The sequence below is a fragment of the Lemur catta genome, chromosome 2 (genome assembly GCF_020740605.2).
Source record: "Lemur catta isolate mLemCat1 chromosome 2, mLemCat1.pri, whole genome shotgun sequence".
Taxonomy (NCBI): domain Eukaryota; kingdom Metazoa; phylum Chordata; class Mammalia; order Primates; family Lemuridae; genus Lemur; species Lemur catta.
Window position 1 is genome coordinate 104854974 of NC_059129.1, and position 9775 is coordinate 104864748.

A 9775-nucleotide genomic window follows, 5' to 3' on the forward strand; every position below is an offset into this window, starting at 1 on the left:
TGAATTTGACTATATCAAAATTAATGATTTCTATTTCGTGAAGAATACCATAGACAAAATTGTTTAAAGGAGATTCAGTGGGAGAAGTTTTCAGTGATACCTAAATCTGAGAAGAGAATAATATCTAAAATTAACAAGGAATTGTCATAAATTAGCAAGAAAACTAAGGACAACACAACAGAAAAATGGTCCAAGGACAGGTATAGGCAAATCATAAAGGGGGACCTAAATGGTTTTCCTGTAGGATTGACACAATCAGCTGATAAATCATGTGATCAAAAATGCACATAGGGGTCTAATTATTGCTCCATAAAACTGACACAAATTTGTAAATGTTTAATAGTGCTAACTTTTAAAAAAATATGGGAAAATGGAAGCCTTCATATAACTAGTAAGAGTGTCAACAAGTGAAACCTTTCAGAAAAATAGCACAGCAGCAGATTCCCTCAGACCCTGTAATCCCTCTTCCTAGTGTATCCCAGAGAGTCTCACCCAGGTCCATGGGAGACATGGATATGGGTGTTCACTGGAGCAGTTTGGGGCAGGGCGAGTTGGGAAGCTCATATAGTGAAAACATGTCCCAGTATACAATGTAGCAATCAGAAACGCGAAACATGTAAGTTGGGGTGTGTGTGTTATATCTCATTATGAGCAGGTCCTAATACATGATGTTGAGTGGGAAAAAGTGAGAAAGAAAACAAGAATATAACACAATACAATTTTCCTAAAACAAAATAACATGCTATAAACAATTATATATATATATGTATATATATATATACACACACACACACACACACACAAATGTATATATTTCAAGAATATATCCATACTGAAGCCACATCTTAAACGTATTTATTAGAATTGGTTCCTATGAGGGGGCTAGGAGGAGAGGTGGAAGTAGAAAAATTAATAACCTCAGATAAAAAAGACCAATGATGATAGTGTGCCATGAACTGAGGACTATAACTGCTAAATTATATAAAAAAGAAATACATAAAACAACAAAGCAAAAGCCAAAGCCAAATGTACTGCAATGAATTGACTAGAGAATGATATTTAATTTTTGTTAATAAATTTTTTAAAAATCCCCCAAAAAAGAAAGCTCATCAACATTGGCAAATTCAAACAGTGGCAGGAATAGCAAAATGAAAAGTAATGATATAACAGTGTTTGATCTGATAATACAACGACACAGAGAAACAGCTAAAGATGGTATGTGATAGCAGTCATGTCCAAAACAGAAGGAATCCAAAGTGGTGAGAAAACACTAGCAGAAAATGATAAAACACACGCAGATACCACCTAGAATCCTAGAATTCTAATTCTGAGTTGGCCTTGCATACATTTCCTGAGGAAGACAGATGGAGAATTCCCATCACAGCAATATTTTTAGATTGGTAAACCTCAAAATTTTATTTTGTGCATGACATCTAATAAATATAGTTAAGTTTTCTGACCTTCCAAAATAAGATTCTGATGTTATATAACTATTGTCTCTAGTGCAGTGATTATTAACCTTTGTGTGTGTGTGTGTGAACTGGAACCCTTTGTAGTCTGTGAAGCCTTTGGACCCCTTCTCAGAATAATTTTCCCCAAAATCCTGTATTCACTTATTAATAGGCTTTGCTATCACCTGTAATTATCAGCATGAAGACAGTGATAGGCACTAGATATTTATAAACAAATACAGGTTTTTGTAAATGCTTTTGCCCAGCAGCAGCTCTTCATGCCTGTGAGCAGCAATGACTACCCTTGTTGCCTAGCAACACCGCTTTATCACAGCCAACCTGATGGTCAACTGAATCAGGAGAATCAGAAGTTGAAAATGAAAAGTACAGTCGTTATTTATCTAGATTGAGATTTGCCTGATTTTTCTATCACTTGTGAAAAATACTGGCCCTGGGAGGATTTTTCTTGTTTATAACCCCATTAGCATAGTAGAAGCAGCAAATCAGTAAACTGTGTGCAGTACCAATCATGTCTATTTATAGGCAGGAATGATCTCAGGCAGCCTGAGGCAATTGCTTGGTGTACTTTATCCTATGCTGGTTCAGGCAAAGAGTCAAGAATAGTCATCTGAAAAGGGTTTCAAGGAGTACTGTTTCAAATTTTCTCTTCTATCATAAAATTTAATTATATTTTGAAGCAATCTGGTCACCTATAGCTGAGATTCCAGACAATATTTTCTTGTCCTTTTTCCCCCTTTCTTCCTGTTTGTCCAGTCTATCAGTGAGTCAGTCAATCTTTAAGCCATGACTAACGTTAGATTCAAAAATGGGGGGAAGGGGAAATAAGTAACTGTATATTTTCCACCCTCTTTTTCATACTTTCCTGCCTCTTCTCCTTTCATCATTAGCAAGCTGAGAGAGATCAATGAATCTTAAGAAATGTAAGCATGATGCCTGTTCAGGATAGCACCTTGTCTTTGATCAAAGTTCTAATTTCAATCAAATAGTTTCAGGGAAGATCCACTTGAATGTACGAACCCACTCTATTTTCATTGTGATATTTTAATGAAATTAAATTTCGTTCATGGAATTTTAAATACCAGTTATTTCCATCATTTTCCACTCAAAATCCATCCTTTCAACACTTTTAGAAGTCTGTCTGTCACATACTTACACTCCATTTTATTCCCATCTTTCCTATTATTTTGTTTCATCATAATCACTTTATTGACAATAATGGTTTTTCTTCTAATTTTTCTCTCCTTAAATTTCTTTTTCCTCCTGACTCTATTTTAAGTGTATTTATAAAATTCATAAAACCACTATGCAATGTTTTTGCTTTGTGTACTTTGAAAGGTGACTCTGGATCCTCTAGTATCCCAAAAGAGCACCTACATTTTATATAGCATGCAATATAAAACTTGGACTTACAAAAGAGAGGTGAGATTTGATCCATGGTTTGATGAATATGTCATAATGAGCTGTGCAATGCCAAGTGTTCACAGCACTGCTAATCCACAACTATGCAATGCTATACTTGAAAGAAAGTATGTGGCCCTATAGAGTATAGGTTTTCATTTAAAGCCTCATGGCCATCTTACTGTTGAGCTTGAAAGATCAACTTGCAGTAAGTCTAGCCATAAAACCTTATTTGTTGATTCTGTGCTCTCCCTGGCATGCGTTCTCTCTCTCTCTCTCTCTCTCTCTCTCTCTCTCTCTCTGTAACACACACATACACAACAACATAAATTCCTTTAATCTATTCTAATTTTCTATTTACTAACTTTGCCTTAAAATTTTGAATAATTCTCTATATTATTACTGTTATTGTTTCCATTTCATTATTTAAATTTTGCTCTTTGAATGTTCACACTTTCTTTGGTCTTCAGACCCTGTCAAAAGCAAGAAATAGTCTGTTCATTATACAAATATTTGAGGTCCACTGATTCCTGTCAAGGAAGATGCTGTTCCTTAAACTAATTGAAGGATAAGATAACAAGTTTTAAATTCCAGGTCAAGCTTGTAAGGCTCTCTATCTTGTCTCTTTCAATATTTATTGTTCAGTTATTTGTTTTTGTCTTTCTCTGTCCCTGCCCCCCCCCCAACCTTTGTTTTTTTCCTCTAAAGGAAAAGTGAATGGGACTAAATTCCATTTTAACTTAAACCTTACCAAAAACAACACCAAAAATCCCATTGAAGTCTGGTCGATTTTCTCAGCAGGTTCTCCTCAATCTCAGTAGTAGCTTGTTTCCTTCTCCACGTCAATTTAAACCATCTGCTCCAGCCAGACTCATCCCTCTACTGACCCCAGAGAATTATCATGGACATCCCTGTTAGATAAGGGTTGGGTCTATCGCAATGTTCTCTGGTCCTTGGTTCCCACTGTCAAGGGTGAGTACTGGTACTGAGTTGAGCAGATGGTGGAGTGATCACAAATACAAAGCAATCCACACAAATAATTTATTACAGAAAAGAAAGAAACTGAAAGTGAAAGTAAAGAAGGAACCTACCCAAAGTGAAAATATGTTCCAGAAAGAAGAACAGATCAGTCTTCATGAGTAGAGAAAGATGTTGAGGACTCCCAGGTGGTTTCCTTTTGTTGGCCTGGTCTGGGGGAGGGCTTACAGGAGGTGTGGGATAGTACCAAATGATTATCAGGTGTTCTGCATTTTCCTGCAATCCCTTCCCCTGACTGGTCCCTGGCTTCTCCACCCCTAGGGACCACCCTCCTCGCCTACACCTACTATCTGCAGATTTGATCCCTACCTAACACAAGCAACCTCTTGTTTTTGCAATCCACTTTTAAAAATTAGAAATCCTTGGACAAGCTTTCATAGGAACTACCAAACAAATCAGCAGTGATTGCTACTTAATCACCCCTGCTCACTACATCTCTGGAAAGATCTGGTTCTTTCTCCTTTGACTCAGTTGTCTGGTGTACTGCCGCTGTTCGAACGGAAAAGTTGGCTTCCCTGACCATTCTCCCTTCTAGTCCCACAAACCAAAGCTCTCACAAGTCTACGGGAAAAAAGCAAGTTTTCTTTGATGTTAGCTCAACATTGAGTTAACATTGAGCGCTGCCTCCTGCATCCAAAGGGCACCGTTCAGCTTCTTGTATGCTTCACCCTGCTCAGCTCAACATTCTACTCAACAGTCCTTACCAAAGCCTGTATTTTGTAACAACAGTAAATTTAACAATTGGTCACAATTGGATGAATCATGTATAAAACTCCATGGCATACAGGGTAAGGTCGGACTGTTATCCTCTCCTAAGACATTCCCTTTTGCCCCACTCCATCAGAATTCTGCCCATCATGAAGTTTTAATTAAGGCCCAGCCCTTCTCCTTTACTTTCTTTACCACCACAGCCTGCATTAATCTCTCTGTGCTCTGAGGTGTATTGGTGAACTTATGGTCAAGGACAGTTTATCAATTATTTCATATTTTTATATCTCTCCGAGTTATAAAGCACTTACAATTTAGAGAAATTGACAGAAGTTTTGTGCCATTGCAGTGAACATTTTTTAAATATATTATTTTAAATGATTATGTGACTAATTAGGAATGCAATGGGAATTGAAAAAGCTAAGTTCTATTTGAAATTTTCCATTACTTGTATTACCTAAGACAAAGTATGTTTGTTCCTCTGGGTCCCTCTTTTCTCATAAACAGAATGAGAGATTTGAGTCCCTTTCAGCTCTGTGATTTGCTGAAGCCATGAATGGGGCAAGTAAAGAGGGAATGAGTAAAGTTAAAGATCGCCAGTAGGCAAAGGAAATCAATATCTAAAAGACATTTGGTGTTATTGTGTTCTGCTGGCAATTTCCAATTTTAAACATTAAAAGCAAATATTTTCTCCCCTGCTCAGGAGAGAGATCTGTGATATGTATATTCAGAAGATGAGAGTTCAAGTTTAGTTCTAGTTGCGTGATGTTGGGCCATCAATTTATCTTCTTTGAGCATCAAATTTTTCATATGTAAATGGTGAACTATACCTAGTTAATATGTTTCTTATAATTATTAAGTATTTATGAAATAGGTTTGTAAAAATAGTTGTACAAGCAATAATACCAATATTTTCTATATAAGTGACATGTATATTGTATATAATTTCTCATTTTTTGACCAACATTTATTTAACCAGCTTTATTTCTTTTGTTCCCAGGAATGTATAGACTTGTTTTATTTTGGATGACCTTGATAAAGAAATGGAATCATGAATTTCCTGGGCCACATTATCAATAAAAGGTAATATACACCTTTCCTGTGTTTCAAATTACATTTCTTGCATTTATTTATTTCTCTGTGCTTCATTTGAAAACAAGATGTTGATAATTAACATCTAAAATGTGTCAATAAATCCACGTAATCTTGTACATGGAAAGTGAAGATTGAAATTTTAACATTTCTGGGTTATAGTTAGAAAATTATCTGAGTGGTTAAGTATTTTTTTTAACCTATGGTGCATGCTTTGTGTTCATATAGCATGTTGGTTTTAATTGAATTGACTTTTAGTCCTGTGGAATGTCTCTAAAATTATCTGGTGCATCTAGGCACTTATTAAATAGCATTTGTTTTTTGTATTGCTAGTTTTTCTAAAACAGTCTCTGATTAATTAAGACTAATATTTTTACTTATTAGTCCCTTCCCATCCAGGGAATATTTACAAATACCCTCACAGGATAAAGTCTGTTTAGCTAACATTGTGTTCTAAAACTTCTTAGCATTAGTATGATTTGTCACATACCATGTAAAAAAGTCTTGCCTTTTTGTCCATGAATGCATATAACTCACACCTGAAGGAAGATGAAACTGATATTGAGTGTCACAAAGATTATACAGATCACTGTCATCTTCAAGGGTGTGTTTGGTCAAATGAGGAAGATGTTTTGTGGGAACTAACCGTCTATATTAGAAACTTGAAAGTTAACAGACAAGCATTTCTAACATCACAGCCAGCTAGTGTGATTTCCTTGCAGATACTGAAGTAAAAGTGCAAATAGTTGGTGCGAAGAGTTAGCAAATAGTAAGACGAGACACAGGAAGACACGGGTCTGTTGGTACACAACCCAGTTCTCTGAGGGGGCGTGGGGATGGGGGAAGCAGCTTTCTGCACAGGAAAAGAAGTTCTAAATAGAACAAGATGCTTCCTCCTCCAAAACATTGACATTTACTTACAAGCACTGAAGTGAGGAAATAGATTTCAAGTGTCAGTTGCTTTGAACATTAAAGGACAGAAAACTCAAAAAACTCAAACTTCTTGCTTTTATCCTGTTCTTTCCCCTCATCTGGATGTTGAGAGCATTCTAAAGATATAAATAACATTGAACTACTATTTAATTTCTTCACGCTCACCAAAAAGTCTGGAGGAGATTTACACCAACTAAAGGAAAACCTACACACATTCAGCTGAAATGTAGCAAAAACTAAGGTCTGATTTTTAACTGATCTTCATTCTTCATTCAGTGATTATTAGGAGCCCGGTTCGCACATCCCCAGCATTGTGTTTGGTCATAAGACCCAGTTGTATTCCGCATGTCTCTGTTCTCTGGGAACTCATGAACTGGCACAGGAGAGGAACACATAAAAATAAAAAGATAACAAATACTATACAGTTGGTAAAGGTTTCACAATGTTCTCTATATATCTGTACCTATATTTATTTTGATCATTGATTATATACATGTAGAAAGTCTTCCCATTTAACAAAAGCAGTTTGGGCTACATTTAGCAATTAGCAGTGTTGGTATGGGATGAGGGCATGGAAAAGATAATAAACTGTTTTCTTGACAGTCTGAAATAATTAAGAATTAGTCCTATAATAAGATAATTCCACGATCTGAGTGAAGAAGAGGAGAAAAATAAGATTTTAATCAAAAAATAAAACCAAAGATATCATTTTAAGGTAAAATTCAGTCATTCTATTAATCAGGGATTATTATGGACTTAATTGTGTTAAATTTCTAACCCACAGTACCTCAGAACATGAATAGATGGAGATAGGGACTTTAAAGAGGCAATTAAGGGTAAATGAGGTCATTAAGATGGTCCCTGATCCCATATGACTGGTGTCCCTATAAGAAGAGATTAGGACAGACAGATACATGCTGAAGACAGAGGGAGAGAGCAGCTATCTACAAGCCAAAGAGAGAGGTCTCAGGAGAATTCAACCTCTCTGACACCTTGATCTCAGACTTCTACCCTTCAAAACTGTGAGAAGTAGATTTATGTTGTTTAAGCCACCCAGTCTGTGGTACTTTCTTATGGCAGCCCTCATAGACTAATACAGGAATAAGTTATTCAGCTTCTGGATTAGAGGATTTTCTTGATTTTCTTCTTAGTCCCAATTTCCTTTCGGATTTTATTTACCCAGCTGGCAACAGGATTAAGGAAAATACGTAGTCTTAGGACAAAATGAACTTGACTTCTATATCATCACGGCTTTTTCCCCAGGCTAAAACAGTGTATTCTAATTATTTCCTCCAAGAGTTATGTATGGAACAATGCCTATTTAGAACAACTGTATTTTCCAAGCGGACACTATCTTCAGTGGTGGGGAAACCAACTGTGTTTGTCATTGTTAGAAACTCCGGTAAAAGTGTCAAAGAATATAATGTGTGGAGTCAAGTTTAAAAGGAAGTTGACGATTTAGGTGTTATTTTACTCACTTGTGCAATTAATTTGTATATTAACTCTGAATAAACATTATTCTGCCCTCTGAAAAAGTTTTCCTCATGTTCAGCTAGGGCTCCCCAAACACAGAAGTGGAGCCCAGGTTCTGCACGGGACCACTCTTCAAGAGCAAGGAAGTGGAAGGAAGATAACCAATCTCAGGAACAGTCTCACAGGACAGCTGCACTTCCTGGAAGCTCCTCCCCACAGCCGGGTTGCTTTGCTCACAGTCACTTTCAAACTTTGCATATTATTTTCACCAGGAACATAAGTCAGGTTATTAAATCCTTGTGTTTGGAGAGTTGCAGTAAGATAGGTGTCTGCGAGCACATAGACAGAAAATAAGGCTAAGGAGAGCTGCCTGGTACAGAAGATGCTCTCAGTGTTTTCTGACGCTGGAACTTTGAGCCAATTTTCTGCCCCAGCTGCTGCCATGGTGCTCCACCCCATGGACTGTGATCACCTTCATGTCACTGCCCAAAGCTTTCTTTCCTACCTGGGAGCTTTCCTGTTAATGCTGAGATGCAAGAAACAGCAGAACCATGCAGGTCCACCACAAATTAGCCACATGGAAATGGGGAATAATTCTCTTGAGGAGAACCAACATGAAATGCGGATGTAAGGTAAATTCTTTACCTTCCCCTAAGTGCCCTGAGAAACAGTTGTTTATATACCGTCTCAGAAGATGTTCCCAAGAGATTAAGCCATTCATTGCACTTAATCCCAGTGAGTGGCCAGCTTGATGACAAAGCCTTTGATTGCATCTCTCTTTGTTTTTGCTTCTCTCTCCTTTCCCCTTATTCCTGCCACTAAGGCTGGGGTTTCAAGCTCTTATAAAACTTTTTCAGGCTTCGCTTTATGAATGACCCAGGCTAAGACAGCTGGGAAGAGAAAAGCAGCTCATTCTTGAACTAGATGGCATTATTTGATCCAAAAATGAGAAAGCAAAGAGTTCATTTAGCCACTGGTTTCAAATATATATAGAATTATCTGCTTACTTTTATCAAAGTACTAGAAGAGTGTGACGGCCTTTGACATGTCAACATGACGAGATCAAACTACATTCCCCAGAATTCCCTTTCTAGTATGTTCCCAGATAGGGTGAGCTCCAAGGGTTATTCTCTCATGAAAACTGGAGAATGGAAGGGAAACAGTACAAGTTCTACTAGTTATTCTAACACTAATCTAAGTGCTGTAATTTCACTGATGTAGTTAAAGTTCCAAATGGGCTAAAATTTAAGTTGATCAAAAGAGAGATTATCCTGAATGGCCAGGGGTTAATCTGTTGGAAGGAATTTTAAAAGACTTAGACTTTCCCTAAGCTGAGATCCTCCAACAGCAGCCAGGTGTGCACTTACTCTCCATTTCTCCTGGATCTTCCTTCCTGACTGGCTGTTGCCTGTTGTCGTGCCCATGGGACTCCACCCTACTCGCCATCTTTCCTTCCCAGCTGTCTGCCCTGTGGACTTCAGTTTTGCTTAACCTACCCCCACAGTTGTGTAACCAATTCTTTTTTTTAAAAAAAAAATCCATATGTATATAAAACTTGAAAAAATTGTTTTTTAAAATTAAATATAGGCAGCCACCTAATTTACTTTTTCCTTATGCTAGACTTATTATTTATCTACCTTTGGAAATACTAAAAGTTGGCT